The 18,575-nt window shown below is 45.6% G+C and overlaps 1 long non-coding RNA gene and 1 pseudogene across 2 annotated transcripts; both read right to left on the bottom strand.

The window, feature by feature from the left end:
* Nucleotides 1–9,423: 9,423 nt before the first annotated feature.
* Nucleotides 9,424–13,159, bottom strand: LOC136546358 (uncharacterized). 2 transcript variants are annotated; one of them, XR_010781337.1, is made up of 8 exons: nucleotides 12,885–13,159; nucleotides 12,208–12,255; nucleotides 11,054–11,113; nucleotides 10,929–10,980; nucleotides 10,606–10,705; nucleotides 10,407–10,472; nucleotides 10,198–10,306; nucleotides 9,424–10,127 (listed from the first exon to the last, which is right to left on the bottom strand). It is a non-coding gene; the product is annotated as an uncharacterized lncRNA (long non-coding RNA). The 2 variants fall into 2 exon arrangements; XR_010781336.1 differs by having other exon boundaries at nucleotides 10,606–10,980.
* A 366-nt stretch (nucleotides 13,160–13,525) lies between these two features.
* Nucleotides 13,526–17,177, bottom strand: LOC136544167 (uncharacterized; annotated as a pseudogene).
* Nucleotides 17,178–18,575: the final 1,398 nt, after the last annotated feature.

Here is an 18,575-nt window from a genome sequence, read left to right as displayed (position 1 = left end):
GCAATGGTCACTCCGTATCTCTCATCTGATGCTTTTGTTGGAGATGACTACCTACTGGCACTGTATCTGAACCAAAAGTGTGTGTGTGGCTTTAAAACTATTTGCTTCCGCTATTTTAGTTTGAACTTGGGTTGTAATAACTTTATGTTCTAAACTCCGATGTATCCAACTGTCATTGCAAACTTTATGTAACATGTGACGGTGATTGCTAAACTTGTACGATCTTAGTTTGTATGTTGATTGGTTTGAAATCCTTCATGGTTTCATGGACTACCGGGTTATACGGGCTTAAGTTTGCTAAATTATCTGCTTCGGCGGAAGATTTCCTTACTTAATCTCGTATAATTGGTCAGTTCTGTTACAGCTACCGAAGGGTGCCCATGGAGAATGCATGCATCTAGGATTTTTGATAATAAAATAATACAGGTTGGTGTGGTCCTTTTATTACTATTTGTAACTTATTCAGTTATACATATGATATTCATCTTAATTTCTTATGTAGATTAAAACATTGCCTGCTAAACATAATTGTCCCACTACCAAGCTGAGGGAGGGAAAGATGGCTAGTCAAGATTGATGTGCAGCTAGGTTGGTGGACTGGGTCAAAAAGAACCCAAATAAAGGAGCCAAGGATGCAAAGGACAAGCTAGAAGGAGACTATGGCATTAAACTGAAATACTCCAAGGCATGGTCAAGTTTAAAGGTTGCCCTACATCAGGTTCATGGGAAGTACTCAGAAAGTTTTCAGCTATTGTTCAATTGGAAAGCACAGATAGAAATAAGTTCTCCTAGAAGCATTGTAGAGATAGAGTTAGAAGGGAAGAAGAAGAAGCACTTCAAGAGGATTTTTGTAGCCCTAAAGCCATGTATTGATGGCTTCTTAGCTGGTTGTAGGCCATTTATAGGTGTAGATGCGTCTGCATTGCATGGCAAATATAGAGGGCAGTTGGCATCAGCAACTGCTGTAGATGGGCACAACTGGTTATACCATGTGGCATATGGTGTTTTTTTATTATGAAACAGAAGACAATTGGAAGTGGTTCATGCAGCAGTTGCATAGAGCACTAGGTTCACCTACAGGTTTAGTCATATGTACTGATGCTTGTAAAGGACTTGAGAAGGCTATGGGTGCAGTGTTCCCTGAAGTGGAGTACAGAGAGTGTATGAGGCACATGTACAACAACTTTATGAAGCATTATCAAGGAGATGTGTTTACTGACCACCTATACCATGCTGCAAGGAGTTACACAGAAGGGTTGTTCAGGTGGCACATGTAGAAGATAGCAAATTTTGCCCTAGATGCCATTGACTTCCTTCAGCAACATCATAATTTGATATGGTATAGGTGTGGATTTTCATAGCTAAGTAAATGTGACTATTTGACCAATAATGTTTCTGAGAGTTTCAATGCTCAGATAAAAAAGTTGAAAGGACTTCTGCTGCATGAACCGGTAGATGGGATTAGGGAACTCATAATGGAAAAGAGGTACTTAAGAAGGCACATTGGTAAGGATATGTAGGATGGTATACTACCCAATGTCATCAAAGACCTGAACACTATAAGCAAAAACCTCAAAGTTGTGAAGGTTGCAAGAAGTGATGAAGGCTTAGTTGGAGTAACACTTATAGATGACTGGAACAACCACAAGAGGCACATGGTTGACCTGCAAGGTCACTCCTGTTCATGTAGGGAGTGGCAAATCATAGGAAAACCATGCAAACATGTCCTGCCATGGATTCTTTCTGGCAGATGAATTAAAATAGCGGATTTTGTGCATGAGTACTACTCTGTTCAAAGATTCAGGGATACATATGCTTCTAGAGTTAAGCCATTGCCAGACAGGTCACAGTGGCCACTAGTTGACCTAGGCTTCAAAGTTCTCCCTCCTCTGCTAGGTAGAGCTGTAGGTAGGCCGAGAGCGGTGAGAATTAGAGGTTGCCTTGAGAAAAATGCTACCAAGAAGAAGGTTAGGTGTAAAAGGTGTGGAGATTTTGGGCACTTCTCTAAAACTTGCAAACAACCAGAGCTAGGAGAAGATGGTGAAGTTGGACTGAATTCAAAGGAAAAAAGGTAAAATGATTTGTATGTCTCTTTCCAATTCTTGTGACATTCCCTATTTTTGCTAATCATAGTGTGCATCTGTAGGGAAAGGCAACAGTTGGAAGATGATGACAGTGCTGGACCTTCACAAATGAAGAAGAAGAAGACAACACCTAAGAAGAAGGGTGCACCTAAGAAGAAGAAAACACCTAAGAAGAAGAAGACACCTAAGAAAAAGAAGCAGCAAAAGAAAGTTGCTGCTCCAGCAGCTAGTATTGTGAGAAGCCTGAAGGACTTCTTAAACACCATGTGATTTGTTGTGATCACAAGCATGAAGGTTATGTATTGTAGGCCTTGAACTTGATGTATTATAGGCCTTAAACACCATGTGACAATTTCTTTTGTCTCCTGAACATTATGTATTGTAGGCCTTGAACTGGATGTATGGTACGGTCTAAACTTGATGTATGCTAGGGCCATTCCATTCCATTCCATTCTCGCTGCTTGCCTATGTTTATCTAGAATGCTGCTTGTCTGTGTTTATCTGGAACACTGCTTGTCTGTGTTTATCTAGAACTTGATGTATGCTAGGGCCTTGAACGCTGCTTGTCTGTGTTTATTTGGAAGGTGCAAGAAGAATGCATCAAGCCTAACTACTAAAAACAGCATAGCTGCTGGGTTTCTCTGAAACAATCTAAACATGAATGGAAAGAGAGCCATGTCAGAGTTTCTGGAGCAGCAGCACTTTTGAATTCTGAAGAGATGAATTGTGAAGGGATTGTCAGGAGTCTTGCCCTCATACACCTCGTGGGTTTACCACCGGGTACCGCAACTCCTGAGCAACTGAATCACAAGGGAACAAGTAAGAAAATAAGGTAGTTACAAAGCGTAGCATGGGTAATCAACTTCTGCGGCAGTTCATTTTTAGTAATCTTATTTTCACATTAGCGCACATCAACAGAAAAAAGACAACAGCATTGTCTGACAAGTGAAACAGCTAAAACTTTTGGGAAACCAAGTATTGGACAAAATTAAATTTCTAGTATATCTGTACCATTTTAGCATCTGTGGAAAGGACTGCAGAGCACTAGGCACTATAAATGCAAGAGACTTGATACTATTTTCATTCAACCATTTCTTCCTATTCGCAGCATTTTCAGATCAATGCCAGGCTAATTGTTTTTCACTTGCTGGCTCAATTGTTCATTTTTCAGGTCATGTGGAACCTTTTATAGTACAGATTGTGTTTCTTCCCCTCTTCGCTTTACAAATCATTACAAATTCACATATTCACATTGACAGATTCATCACAAATTCACATACAAATCCACTTGTTCATTTTTCAGGTCATGTGGAACAGCTTGTCTTTGCAAAACATACATCTCTACCACCAAATGCTACAGCTCACATTGACAGATTCATCACAAATTCACAGAACCTACTTAAACATATATTCCTTCATCACAGATACATAGTTACACAGACAGAAATTAGTAGTAGCACTTGACAACCTACAGGCTAAGATCACTAAACTCCAAACTACTGGAACCAAGGTGCATACTACTTCATTTCCAAACTGCTTCAACTAAGAGGCTTACAAACATATTTAACATCAGCACAACAACTAATGCATTGCCTAAGCTAAAAGCCTTGTTCAATCCTCTATTCTTCAATTCTTTCATATCCTGCTCCAACTTTAAAATGTCAACCTTCAAGTCAATGATCTGAACCTTCAAGTCCATCATCCCAATCTTTGTGTCACTCTTCTGTTCTATGCCTTGAACCGTAGGAGCAACAAAAGGGCCCTGTTCACCTTCCACTTCCACATCCCTGAGCTTGTCGGGATGATTGGCGCGCAGATAGGCCAGGTATTGATCCTCAAACCAATAGTTCGCACAAGTGTCATCGTTCTGCAATTGACAATCAAAACCCCAACCCACTTAACACTATTTGCAGCTGGACGAACATAGAACCCAACATCAAAGGAAAAGCAAGACAAATTACCGGGAAATTGTTGGGGCAAGTGTAATACATATTGCCAGCCTTACTCTTTCGCCTAATGACCTGGATCTTGCATTTGGGGCAATCGATCCGTGGGAGACCACCAACCTAGCTAACACTTGAACTGGCAGTTGTGGATGCCATCTCCGCTCAGCAGATGGGGCGGGGAAGGAGCAGCAGTCGTCGTGGTTGACGCCGGCGCCCTCGGTAGTCACGGTCGCCGCCGTCGCCGGTCGCAGTCGCCTCCGCTCAGCAGATGGGGTGGGGAAGGAGCAGTAGTCGTCGCGGTTGACGCCGGCACCCTTGGTAGTCGCGGTCGCCGCCGCCGCCGGTCGCGGTCGCCTCCGAGGCGGACGAGCTAGGGTTCGAGGTGGACGATCTAGGGTTCGAGAGAGAGGAGGCGGTGGGGAATGGACGGATTGAGTCGATCCAGTCAAACCGGCGCACATGAATGGAGAACCTAGGGGCACAACGGTTCATATGAATGTACGTACCCGCTGTATACGCCTGCATGTGGGCCACAGGCCGCGGCAAGTGTACATAATGGCATTTTTCAGACTCCAGTGTAATTTTAATGGCACGCTTACAAATAGCTAAATAGTAATGGCATTTCTCAGAAACGCGAGAATTATAATGGCACCAATCCAATTAACCCTTGCTCGAAACTTGAAAGGAATTAGAGTGCTAGAGGGAGAACATATTGAAATGATAACCAATATGTACGAGTTACATTTTACATGTACTTTTACTTGAAAAGTAGGTATCATGCTCTAAGTTCGTTTCCTCTTTGCAGTCTTCAGATGCCCTGAAAAAATGAGATAATATAAAAGTAACCCTTATATATCTATATTTTAACTACCTACCTTTGTATTATGAAAACTAATCTAAAGTACCAACTTAAAACTTCATTTAAGCTGCCTACCTATGGTATTATGAAAAGTAATATAAAAGTAAACACTTAAACTAATGTCTGAATTACCCAGTTTTTTCATTACTCTTCTGCCTTGAAATACAAGGTGTCTAAGTAATTTTATGACCAAATAAGCAGCCTGACAAAAGTAACTTGTCCCTCACTAATTAGCTAGTTTGGTTATCAGCTTGCTTAATTTACTAGTAACACATAGTTTAAAAAGGCAAGCATCTCATTGCAATGAAGAAGAAAGAGATGGAAAGCAAGCCCGAAGTCAAAGGTCAATACCGACTAATGTGCTAGAGTGCATAGTCGGGTTTAGGTTAGATAGTCATACTATTAAGAGATAATCTGTAAAACAATTGCGATTATCTAGTGCCACTTGGTGATGACATTCTTTGTATATGCATTAGGCCTAGTAACGTGATGAAAAGCAAGTGAAAATGTTTTGACAATCCTTTGAAAAATGCTTCGGTGCTTAAAGGTGAAGGTGTTCAATGGAACACGTTTGTACTTAGCACGCTTGCGAAACTGTTTGAAAAGAGCTGCTGGTGCTGAGTTTTTTTTTAACTCCCCAGAGCTCTCCGGTGAGGTCACCGGAGATGACACTAGACGTTGTTGGAGGTGGCCGAAGTCTATGAAAGTTCAAGGCTAACACCTTAAGGTTTGGTGCTCAATGGAGAGGTGGCATCGGATCTTGCACACAATACACAGCCTTCACTCGGTTCAGGCTATCAGTGGTCATCGGAACTATCTGGTGTGGGCACTAGAGGTCCCACCAGACAGTGACTCCGCAGTAAGGGGAGTACGAGGAGACAAGAGTTGGTGTTTGGGCTATAGAGGGTAAACGGGGCGCTTGCAAGTGGGCTTATAGTTGGGTCAGATAGAATGGCCATACGGAAAATATAAAGGATAGATTTTAGCTCTTCAATTTTGGGCATATATTTGATCAAACTAAAAATTATTTGACTAGTCAAAAGCGAGAATTGTATTCTTCTTGTTAAAACGTAAATAGTACTCCATCCGTTTCAAATTATGGCCCTGTTCGCTTAAACTTATCAGTCAGCTTATCAGCTAGAATCTACAGTATTTTTCTCTCACAACAAAACAGCTTCAACCGGCTTATAAACTGAACAGAGCCTATAAGATGATTTGGTTTTTTAATACATTGGTTTTAGTTATGTATCTAAAAATAGTATATATCTAAGCACATAACAAAAATTATGTATCTAGATAATTCAAAACGTCTTATAATTTACTCCCTCCGTCTAATAATAAATGCACTTCTACAGTTTAATTTTTTCCCCAAAATAAGTGTACCTCTAGATATAAGACAAACTAACTTCACTTGTCTTTATCACAAAATAAGTAGAATGGAGAGAGTATGAGATAAAAAAAAATATCCAAATTCGCTTTATCGCTTTTGATCTCTCGGCACTCGTAGTTTGCTCTTTCAGCACTGAATCGAATGGCCGGAATAATTTTTTTAAAAAAAACGACAAAAAGTAAGCCAGCAGTAGCATTCAGGTCCAGACACGGTCAACGCCCCAATGGTACGGTGGTCGGTTCGCGTTCGGTACCCGCATAAATGACCCCGACCCGCCTTTGCATGTTGCATCTTTGGCACGCAAGATCCGACCGCGCGCGGCAGCCCACGTGGCGACGATCCTGCGGAGTACAGAGTACAGACACGGTCCGTTCGCTTGCGGTATTCAGTCCGGTTGGAGCTGAAACAATAGTATATGATCGTAGATTATTATTGTTGACTGATTTATTATGAAAAAAATATTATTTTGACTAAAAATTTGCGATCGTTTACGACCAAGCGATCGCCTTGCAACAATTTGTAGCCCCTACAAGTACGACGCTCGCGTCGACGAATGTGAGCACTGCACGGCCCTGTTTGCGTGCCCTTAAACCTGACTTAATTCACTTATTTTTTTATTCAAAATAGTATTTTTCTCTTACAAATTCATCGAGCGTTTCTCAGAATCCAGACAAACGAACGGGACCAATGCGTTGGCCCTGAGTTACAGTTACAGCTGTCACCGACCACGGCCGGTCTCCAGCCGTCGTGTCCAGGCTCATTCAAAAGTTAGAATTACGTTTTTTTTCCCTGAGGAAGTACAGTCTACAGAGCACATGCTGTTTAGGTGCCGCCGTACCGTACGATGAGCGTACTAGTGGTAGCCTGGCAAGTGGTACCCTAGCACGGCAAAAGAATTCAGCATCGTTGCCGTAGTCGGTAGTTGCTGCTAGTTCTACTTCTACACATTCTGTATCAAGTTTCCTAATGCAGTACAGTAGGGTGCATGTTTTATTAGGGGAGGCATGAACATGATGTGTTAACCAACCAGAATCCGTCAAAGAAGTCCTTAATCCTGCAGCGTCACTACCCTTATAGGCCTTAGCGCATGGTTTTATATATATTGCCTAGCTTTTGTTCCATTCGCTGCACTCATCCTGTCTCTGTCAAGTGCTAGCTGTGCATGACCGATTCCGCACTACCACTACTACGCTTACTTGGGAACAAGTGAAACTAGGAAACGGTCTAGGCGCATTAGCGCGTGATGCAAAAAGATGATTTGGAAACGTGTGGCATGCACATCGATCGATCAGCTTTCTTTTCATTCCTCTACCACAGCTTGCAACGTTCAATCAAACTCAAGCATTAACCTTGCAGCTTCTAGCTCAAGGATCTCATCTCATGTTTCGATCCGGACTGAACGGGCTGGCCAGCGCCCGGACGTCCGGACGCCCACGACCCGCAACCTATTTTCCGTGCCGTTTTGCGCGCCACATGGGCCCGCACTGCCCCGAATGTCACCAGCATCGAGAAGAGGGGGAGGGGCGGCGGATGCCCAACCGGCGCCGAAAGGAGGAGGAGACACCGAGACAATGCAGCAGAAGGCGAGGAGAGATGCAAAACTCAATCTACTTTTCAAACATCCAAACGCAACACTTGCAACATACGTCTGAAGGCAGATGAAGCACTTGAAACATGCTTCTGAAACACTTGACAAAAAAACACCTGAAAAGCATTTCAAACATACGCAACATCTAGATAAAACACATGCAATATATGTGTAACACCCAGATAAAACATATGCAACATATATAACATATGTGTGAAACATATGCAACATCCAGATAAATACACTTGCAACATACGTCAGGAAAACACAGATGAAACAGTGGTAACAGACCTTTGCAACATATGTGTATAACCATTACAACATATGCAACATCTCGATCTACTTTTGCAACATCCATTTGAAACACTTGCAATATACCTTGAAACATCTGAAACACTTGAAACATATGATTGCAACATGCGCTTTCAGCAAAACCTGACCGCCACGCGGGCGGAGCACTGCACATCGGGATCTGGCTGTGCGGTCGTGGTAAGGAGGATAGCAGCGAGCACGCGGCTGTGTGGCCCCTGGTGAGCGGTCGCGTTGCCCCCAACGATAGGGCGCATGCGGTGCCCCCGACGAGCGGTGCCTGCGGTGGAGGCGACAACAACAGTCGGGTGGGTGCCGCCTCACGCGACGGTCGTGGAGGAGCACGCCGCGGCAATGCAGGAGCGGCAGCGGTGGGAAGGAAGACCGTCGGGAGGCGCGGTGGAGAAAAAAGCGTGCGGCAGGCTCAGCAGAGCCAGTGGCAGAGCGCAGTCACGGTTGCGTGAGTCTTTTTTAATAATCTATGGTGACGGGAGGCTGGGGCTGAGAGAGCGGATAGGAATGGAATAGGCTCGTAACGTCGGGTCCGTCAACAGGGCGTCCGACGTGGACGGACGGACGGGTGATTGCTATCATTACCGCTGACTGAACTCTGAGACAAAGCCACGACCTCACATCTTCCTCCTTTTCTTCTGTAGCGAGAGACCATTGACATACTGGATGCCGGATGGAGAGCTCCGATCTCCACTCGTGGCCTAGGAATCGCTAGGCCCAGTCAAAGATGATCCGGATGGCACATCAGTTGTGATTAGGGGCCTACTTCGGTGGGCTAGTCCTCTAAACATTCGGCCCAGTGAGCTTTCTCCTAAAGAATTTGTTACTTGCCTCCGTTTCTTTCGTGCGACTGACTACACATCTTGTGGAAGATTATTCTGTTTGTTATCTTCGACTTTTTTAACAAATCATAATTTGCCACGTCACATGATACAGCAAAGCAAAGAAAATTAAAAAAAAGCACCTGTGCGTCACATATCTGGAAGATCTTTATGTTAGTTATCTTCCACTTCCTGAAAAGTGACGTGGCAAATTCTCAGCCGAAAGAAAACACAGAGAAACCATACTTGACGGAGAAGAAAAGAAAAAAAAAACACGGCGCCGTGTAACAGAACAAAAACCGCGGCAACCTAGATGGCCGCGGCGGCGGCGCCGTAGCAGTCAAAAGAAAGACGATGAGGACCAAACTTGAAATTAACACCCAGATCAGAAGCAAAAGAACAAGATGCAACGTAGGTAAACCATCAAAACCAGTCCACCCAAAAGCACCTTCATCTGAGATTTGTTTTTTGCATATGCATCTAATTTTGGTACAAATTACTAATAGAACAAAAACATTACAATTTTCAAAACACAGGCATCAAGATATGCATGTTCACTGCATCCAATTGGGTCACCAAGAACAGGGATCCAAACACAGGCATCAACATTACAAAAGCCAGGAGAAAATCATCAAAGCAAGGTAACCTTTCCTGTATGCTTCTTTGGAGCAATTCTTTGCAGTACCAGGTTGAAGAAAGCTTCAGATATGTCATGAAGAGAATCTTCAGATTTTTCCAACGAGATTTCTTTTGCTGTGGTCATACTTAAACTTACTTGAATTTTCTTTTTGACTTAATGAGGAACATCTTTATTATTAAAGATTGTCCCCAATCCAAACACCCAGTGCAGAACATTGGAAACGGACGGGATGCTATCCTTCTCAAAACCCACCTTTTCATATCATAGTCCCAGTCCATATCACAAACCCATGGTGCATCCAAACGCCACCTAAGAAATAAATAATAAATCAAACAGAACCTTTAAGCGGCCTTTCAGGAACAGACAAACGAGCATGCTTTGTTGCTCTCCGGATTTGCTTGTCGGTCTCAGGATCCCGAGAGAGAACAAACTTCTTGCTGACTGGCGGAGGCACCATCCATTTCCAGCCATCTTTCTCCTATCACAATGAATACAAACCATCCATAACACAGTACAGTAACACAGAAAGAAGAAACAGATGTACATACATCATAATCCCATGAAGGACGCCCTTTCCTCTCTGTTATATCAGACTATCAGTTGCACCTTGCAGCTCCTTTATCTTTGGCCCGTCTTGGACGGTCACCGTGATCATCACTAAAAATCAGAGCACAGATGTCAGCAGGAAGACTCACACTTTTTTTCCTTAAGATCAGGGACTAGTCTAGTAGTGATGAGGCGAAGTGTTTTGTCTAACCTGGTCCAAGGAGCTGGTTCATTGTCACAGCGTACAAAAGAGATACCTGCAGACCTTGAACTTACCCTGTGGCAAAAAAAGACCGAAGAGTAAATACATTTCCACATGCTTATTCACTTTGTCAGCTAATAAGTAGCTGCATATTATGAAAGTATAGCTACATCTGCAATATGTAATGTATAGAGGAGAACTAAGTTACCTGAATACCAATCTTCCTCCAGCACTTGTCAATTCTGTAAACCCCATCGTACCTCACGCTAGATTCAGGAGCATATGAGGATTGCTTCTCTTTGTGCAACCTATTAAGAAATATAGAGTGAGACAAAGGTCCAACGATTGGAGGACACAAAGCATATATAGACTGTCAAAACACACAAAACCTCAATATTTAAGAATTAAGGAGACAGAGAAATAGACAAGAGGAAAGACAACAAAAACAGAAATATGCAGGACAATTCAAGGCGAACAGAAATTATAACACATAATTAGAGTTTGCTATGCACACATAATCAGAGTCCTAACTTCACTGAAAATGTTTTCTCAAGTTTAGATAGAGTAGCCTTCTCCTTCTTCCCTGTTAAAAGGCAGCATGTCAGAGCAGCAAACTCATAAAATAAAACTGAAGAAACTAGCTATCTACTGCTTACTCTGCAGTTCATACTGCACAAACAATTTCTCTTTATCATCTTCAAACTTCGAGAACAGGTCTGCAGAAAATAGTACACAGATAGGTCAATTAAAAAGATGAAGATACCTGATTACCTATCTCAGTGCAGAGGAAGGTGAGGCAACATAGGCACAGCACAATGCTCTATGGGTGATTTCACATTAAAATTAAAATATTATCCCTTTCTAAATCACAAATTATAGGAAAGTTTGAGTGTGTGACAGTATAGGTACAACACAGCAATATATGATTTGCATTTACTAGCTGCAAAACTGCTAGCAGATTAAGCACCTTAGGTGAGCTTGTCTATAGATTTTCTCAATCTACTTGCCAGTCACCTTATGCGGATTCAGTTCAGTCAGTAATAATGCTCCCTTCAGCAAGCCTAGGCCAAGGGACAACAAATTCTCTAATCGTGAACTACAACAACAATCAGTGATTCACTAAAGCACCCAGGGATTAGCGAACAACTTGACACCCATGAGAGGTGCCCTGCTAAACTGTGGTTTCAAGCACAGCCATCTGAAGTGCACAAATCAGATACACACACACCTCAAAGCTAGCACCCACACACAGTCACTCACACAGAGACCACAAAGCTAGCATACAAATGTACAAAAAACTAAACTAAATAAAGAGAAAAATAAAAAGAAAAAGGCCCACAAAAACACACACACAGACAGAGGGAGAGAGACACAGACACACAAACAAACAAACCAGAAGCACCAGAAAACACAATCACACTCACACCAAAGCTAGAAACCACACACACTAGGTCGGAATTTAACAAAAACGGCTAAAAGCACAGAAATGTGCTAGGGACATCCACACATAACCAAAAAAAAATGAAGTTCAGATTAAAATAGAAAGCAGCTAATGATATTTTAATAATTGATAAGTGTCATTTTAGTAATACAGCTGATCCACTATGTACGCATCAGGGTGTTAATGTGCTCTATGATTAGTTGTACATATTTGAAATAGACATAGATCTGCAAATAAGCAATCTCCTTTCCGTTTCGCAGAGCAAAACACATATTATCTAACTAACTACATTTACTGCTCCACCAAAATTAGATCTAGGAATTAGGAAATTTGCAAAAAATAATAATAAGCTTAAATGAGTAGAGATACCAGAATGGTCAGGGCTTCGAATGTTTGTAGCACTTGCTTCTTTGAAAACTGCATGTAAGATACAACAATTTATATGGACTAACAGAATTACATTTTAAAAAAAACAGGGAGCAAGGTTAACTGATGTATTGAGGAAAAATCTGTCGCCAAGAACAACGAATTTTCAATCTTCAATATCAAATACAATACAGGTATAGGTGATAATTTTTTTAACAAATATGAGAAAGAACTTCTACTACAACTAATATCTTCTTATTTAACATTTTTGCAGGAAGAAAATGCATCTGGATTGTCAAATAGCATACAGCCTCAAAACAGTCACATGCAGCCATGTCGTGGAAGCTAATGGGTGGATCCATCAATAGTGATTGGTGATGGAAGCTGTGATGTGCATACATGCTGGGTGAGTGGGGGAGAGGATCGGAGAGACAAACAAGGGGAAGAAGCTGCAAAAACTTTCTTCCTTCTCTAGCGATTCACATGGGCTGTTGCATCTACAGTTCAGAGGCAGCTTGCGGATTCACATCCGAATCAGGGATCGAAACTCAACGGGCGGAGGTTGCGGAGCGCCTCGCCGCCTTGCCGGCGAGCTTGCCCCGGCCAAGCCCACTACCAACGCCGCGACTGACGCAACCACAATACAAATCAAATCAAAACACAAGAGAACAGAAAGGTACCATGAGGAACGTCGCTGCCGCCGCCGGATCCGAGAAAGACGCCGCCACCGCCGCCCCTAACAACACCACCGTCCCCGCTGCCTACTCCGACAAAGCCGCCCCGCCGAAGACAACACTGCGGCCACCGTAGACAACGCGGCGGCCGCCGCCGCTGGCAAGGCCACACGCACCGTCGCCCCCGCCGGCGGCAAGGCCACGGCCACCGTCGTCAACTCACACAACACGAAACTGAAATGAAGGAGGAGAGGGATAATTTTTTTCAAGAGTAATATGCATAGTCGGTCCACGAACTTTTAAATCGTACTTCTCTCATTTTAATATGGTTTAAGTATGCCACTTAGAGCTATAATTCATCGGAATAAGGTTTTGACCGATGTGGCGTGGACAGCGTGGCACAAGCGCACAGGGGCACGGGCGAGCAGCCGCCGTGCAGCGAGCAGCATGCATGAGCAGCCACCTTTGCCAGCGTGTGTGTTCGGCCCATGTTGCTGCTGCTGCTGCGACGACGGCTAACTTGCGCATCGGCGCTTGTCGGCGGCGGTGCTCGCCTGGGCAACCGCGATAGCTGCTTGCTCACGCACACCAAGCACGCCCTCGCTGCAAACCTACAGAGCCTAACGGAGAGAGTAGCCACACGTCACTCACTCCTTGCCCCTCTTGCCCAACGCCGCTCTGGTCACGGCCCTGATGCCCCCCACCCACAGCTCTGCGGCCTCCTCACCGCTCTGGCACACGAAGTGCACCTCCCTCCCTATCGCAGTCACCACACGGAATAGACCCGGCTCACACGCGTTTCCCTTCCGCTACCTATGCCGCTAATGAAAGGTCCTAGTATGGCTAAGGGGGGTGAATAGCCTATTTAAAAATCTACAAATCAACTAGAGCAATTTGATTAGTATGACAAATAGCGTAATGCAAGCTTGCTCTAGCTCTACAAGGGTTGCAAGCCACCTATCCAACAATTCTAATTGCAATGATTACTTAGGCACACAAACTTGCTATTCTCAAGAGCTCAACTAGATGAATGTAAACAACAAGGCAAGCTCTCAATTCTAATTATTCTAAAGAGCTTGCATCAACTAGTTTGCAAGAATGTAATCAAGTAAGTAGGGTGATTATACCGCCGTCTAGGGGATGAACCAATCACAAGATGAAGATCAAATCAATCACCGAGAGAATGCAAATGACAAGAGACAATTGATTTTCTCCCGAGGTTCACGTGCTTACCAACACGCTACGTCCCCGTTGTGTCGACCAACACTTGGTGGTTCAGCGGCTAAGAGGTGTTTCACAAACCTCGTCCACACGATAGGACACCGCAAGAACCGACCCACATGTGAGGTAGCTCAATGACACGAACAATTTACTAGAGTTACCTTTCGGCACTCCGCCGGGGAAGGTACAACTCCTCTCACAATCACCGAAGACGGCCACGAACAATCACCAACTCATGCCGATCCTTCACCGCTGCTCCAACCGTCTAGGTGGTGGCAACCACCAAGAGTAACAAGCGAAATCCGCAGCGCAACACGAATACCAAGTGCCACTAGATGCAATCACTCAAGCAATGCACTTGGATTCTCTCCCAATCTTACAATGATGATGGATCAATAATGAAGATGAGTAGGAGGGCTTTGGCTAAGCTCACAAGGTTGCTATGTCAATGAAAATATGCAAGAGTTGTCCCTTGAGCCGGCCATGGGGCTATAAATAGAGCCTCCGTCAAATAGAGTCGTTATACCCCTTCACTGGGCAAAACGCGCTCTAATCGGACGCTCCGGTCATACTGACCGGACACTGGCCCTCAGCGTCCGGTCGCCCGATGGACGCCACGCGTCACCAGCTTCAAACGTTGTTCGTCAGATTTCAACGGCTACGAAGCTGACCGGACGCTCCGGTAAAACTGACCGGACGCTGAAGCCTCAGCGTTCGGTCATTTCCAGTAAGCTCCCCGAGGCATATTTTTCGACCGGACGCGTCTGGTCCACCTTGACCGGACGTAGACCAGCGTCCGGTGCTCAACCCTAGCCACTGTGCCGTCTGACAGCTCGATCGGACGTAGCCTTTCAGCGTCCGGTCGCTGAGTGACCCAGCGTCCGGTCAGTAGACCGACGCCAGCATTATTTTGACCAACTCCATTTCAACTCTAACTTCTTCACCCTTGCTCAAATGTGCCAACCACTAAGAATTTGCATCCGGCGCAATAGAAAATAGGCATTCCATTTTCCCAAAAACGCCGACACAATCACCACCTCCTTTGTAGATGTGCCAACACCACCACGTGTATCACCTTGTGCACAAGTGTTAGCATATTTTCACAAATATTTTCAAGGGTGTTAGCACTCCACTAGATCCTAAATGCATATGCAATGAGTTAGAGCATCTAGTGGCACTTTGATAACCGCATTCCGATACGAGTTTCACTCCTCTTAATAGTACGGCTATCTATCCTAAATATGATCACACTCACTAAGTGTCTTGATCACTAAAACAAAATGGCTCCTACATTTTATACCTTTGCCTTAAGCATTTTATTTTTCTCTTTCTTCTTTTTCAAGTTGCATTTGACCATCAACATGCCATCACCATTGTCATGATCTTCACCATTGCTTCATCACTTAGAGTAGTGCTACATATCTCATAGTCATCTTGATAAACTAGGTTAGCACTTAGGGTTTCATCAATTAACCAAAACCAAACTAGAGCTTTCAGTTGGAACGCCGAGCTACCACCGACCTCGGCCTCCCGACAGATCATGTTGCGCCGGCTCGACCCGCCCCACCGGAGCACGCCCGTCGCAGCGACCATGCGCAGCGACTTGCCATGAGGCCTCCCACGCTCACCCTTGGTGTGCTTCCTGATGTGCGCGCCTTGGAGGACCACCTACCGGCCCAGCTCATCCATGATCACGTCCTCGATCTTGCTAAACCCCGCCATGGCCAGCGCTGCTCGCGCCAGGGAGAGCGCCGTCTCGCCGCGCGATGTCCGGAGGTCGCAGCGAGCGCCGTAGGAGATGAGAAGCTCGCCCACGCCCACGTGGCCTTCCCTGGCCGCGAGCATCAGCGGGGTGTAGCCGTAGCCGTCGGGGATATTCACACCATAGCCCGTGCTGGCGAGGTGCCGCATGGCACACTGAAGCGCATAGAATCCTCCAGGCATGCCCTTCTCCAGTGCGAACTCGAGCATGACCAGCTTGAAGAGGTCCCTCTTACTGCTCTGCTGCGCCAGCCCAATGGCCGTCTCGCCGCGATTGTTACTCAGCTTCACGTTGGCGCCAGCGAATACGAGGGCACGGAAGGCCTCCACGTTGCCCATCTTGGCAGCAACCATTATGGGTGAGCACCCATCCAAATCTAGCTCGTCCACGTCCACGCCTGACTGAGCGAGTAGCACTTCCATCGCGATCGTGTCGTCGTAGAGCGCGCCGAACATCAGCGGGGAGAACATGTTCCGATCGCTCGAGCGTGGGATGGTCCCAGACCGAATCGCGCTAAGAACAGCCCGTTCGAAGCGGGTCTTCCATCCCCCAGAGGAAGCGACGGAGGCCGGGGAGTCGCCAGTCGAGTTTAACAGCGCGACGTCTGCACCGGCGGATACGAGAACTCCGAGGTAGTCCTCGTGTTTGTGGCGTGAACAGAGGATGGCAGCGGTGTCGTCGGGCTCTACCCTCGCATTCACATCGCAGCCCCTGTCAACCAGCATTCGTAGGATCTTTGGCTGGCCGAGGCGTGAGGCGAGGTGAACCGCCCTAGACCTGTTGCTCCTGGACGTCTTCACGGGAGCTTCGGAGTCCGCACCGGACGCCAACAAGGTCTGGACGGCACCGGCGCTACCACAGAGGATGGCGTGGTGGAGGAGCGTCCGGGCGAGGTGAGTGGCAGTCGACGTGTACTCGCTACGGAGGAGCATGCGCAGGATGGTGCGTGTGCCTGTTCGACTGCTCGTAACACACATTCGCATCGGGAGCCGACGGCGCAGACCGCGGAAGGAAGAGGAAGGAACCGGCGGCAGCGGCACCCTCCCCCTCGACGAGCCTCGCAGGCACGGCGGCTCGCCTCCTTGGCCCTGCGACGCTGCGCGAGCACGACCTTTTGCGTGGCTGCGCCCAGCTCCAGCGGCCGGCACCCTGACAGCCCGTGACAGGCACGGTTTGGGAGCCGGCTCGCTCGCGCGCCTGTGCGCGGCCGCGGCTGGTGCTAGCCTGCACGACGGCGGCTTGCGCGCGTGCCTGTGCGCAGCCGCGGGCTCGCCTGCGCGGCGGCGGCTCGTGCATGTTCCTGTGCGGCTGCTCATGCATGCAGCTTGCGCCGTGCCCCTGTGCATGATGCTCGCCCGTGCCCTGTGTGGCTGCTCATGCATGTTGCTCGCTGCGCGGCGGCTGCTCGTGCATGCTGCTTGCCCGTGCCCCCTGTGCGCTTGCGCCACGCTGTCCACGCCACGTCGGCCAAAACCTTGTTCTGATGAGTTATGGATCTAAGTGATATACTTAAACAACATTAGAGTGTCAGAAGTACGATTTAAGAGTTTGTGGACCTAAGTGACACCCCAAGACAAGTTCAAGTAACCACGATGCATATTACTCTTTTTTCAATACAGAAAGCAGCGGGATAATGGAGCGACAAACACAAGACTTAGATGGGCCCACAAACTGACAACAAAAAGGGGAATTATTACTTAGGTGAGCACGAATCTTAGCAACATCTGGACCATAAAAAACTGGAAGAAAACAGAAACAACAATCTCCTGGAAGATATTTAGAAATCCCGTTTTCTAATGGAAGGACCAATGTGGCTAGAATTATCACGGGAGAATGAAACCTGCCTTCGCCATCCATCACCTCTGTGCTTCCTATAGTTTCATGAAAGTGGCCCATGACAACATTAGATACAACCCAATTAACTGCTACGTTTTTTGTTTTCTTTCTCTATGTTTTCTTCATTTACTTCGGCCCAAGTTGAGTAGGATTCGGTCCATCTAAGGAGAGTAATTTGACCTAATAAGTAGCTTTACAAACAGTTTTCAGCGAGTTTGTAGAGTAACCGTTCCTACTAGGAGTATAGACTTTACTCGAGTTATACAAAAGTTGTTCTGGGATTTTTTTGTGATCTGTTCCATGGGTATATTTTTCTTTTGTTTCATGGGGTTTCATGATTTACTCGATGTCCACAATTGTTGTCGAATGTCCAATTTTGCTTAAATATGTCTATTAGACAATATGGGCCAACAAGCCGCGGAAAGCCTAATTTTGCTTTAGATATCTATTGTAAACAAACACAAATTGTGATAGTCCTAGGAAATATCGCTATCACCTTGACATGCACCACATGGACTGAACCACACACACAAAACGACACGGCACCACAATTTCTCCTTAACAACCACCCACTTATCCTACGGAGTTCATCCTCCATCTGCCTCTAGACCTTAACCAACCAGGGGAGGAACCTGTTGAAGTGAAGTAGAAACACATGTGTGTCCATAACCGGGGACACTGCTATACACATATTTAAACTCTATACAGGGCATGTACGCCTGATCAAAACCTCACTATGCACCGAAGATGCACACTAAAATTCTCTTGCCCGACTAAGCCACACTCAAACACACCTATGTAAGTTTATAAAGCTAGATCGCACTGGATAATAAGAAATTAAGAATCGAGAGGTTCGTATGATTTCTTAATACCTCCGT

The sequence above is a fragment of the Miscanthus floridulus genome, chromosome 3 (assembly GCF_019320115.1).
Source record: "Miscanthus floridulus cultivar M001 chromosome 3, ASM1932011v1, whole genome shotgun sequence".
Taxonomy (NCBI): domain Eukaryota; kingdom Viridiplantae; phylum Streptophyta; class Magnoliopsida; order Poales; family Poaceae; genus Miscanthus; species Miscanthus floridulus.
Note: the sequence above shows the minus strand (reverse complement) of the source record. Positions and strands in the feature narration are given on the sequence as shown.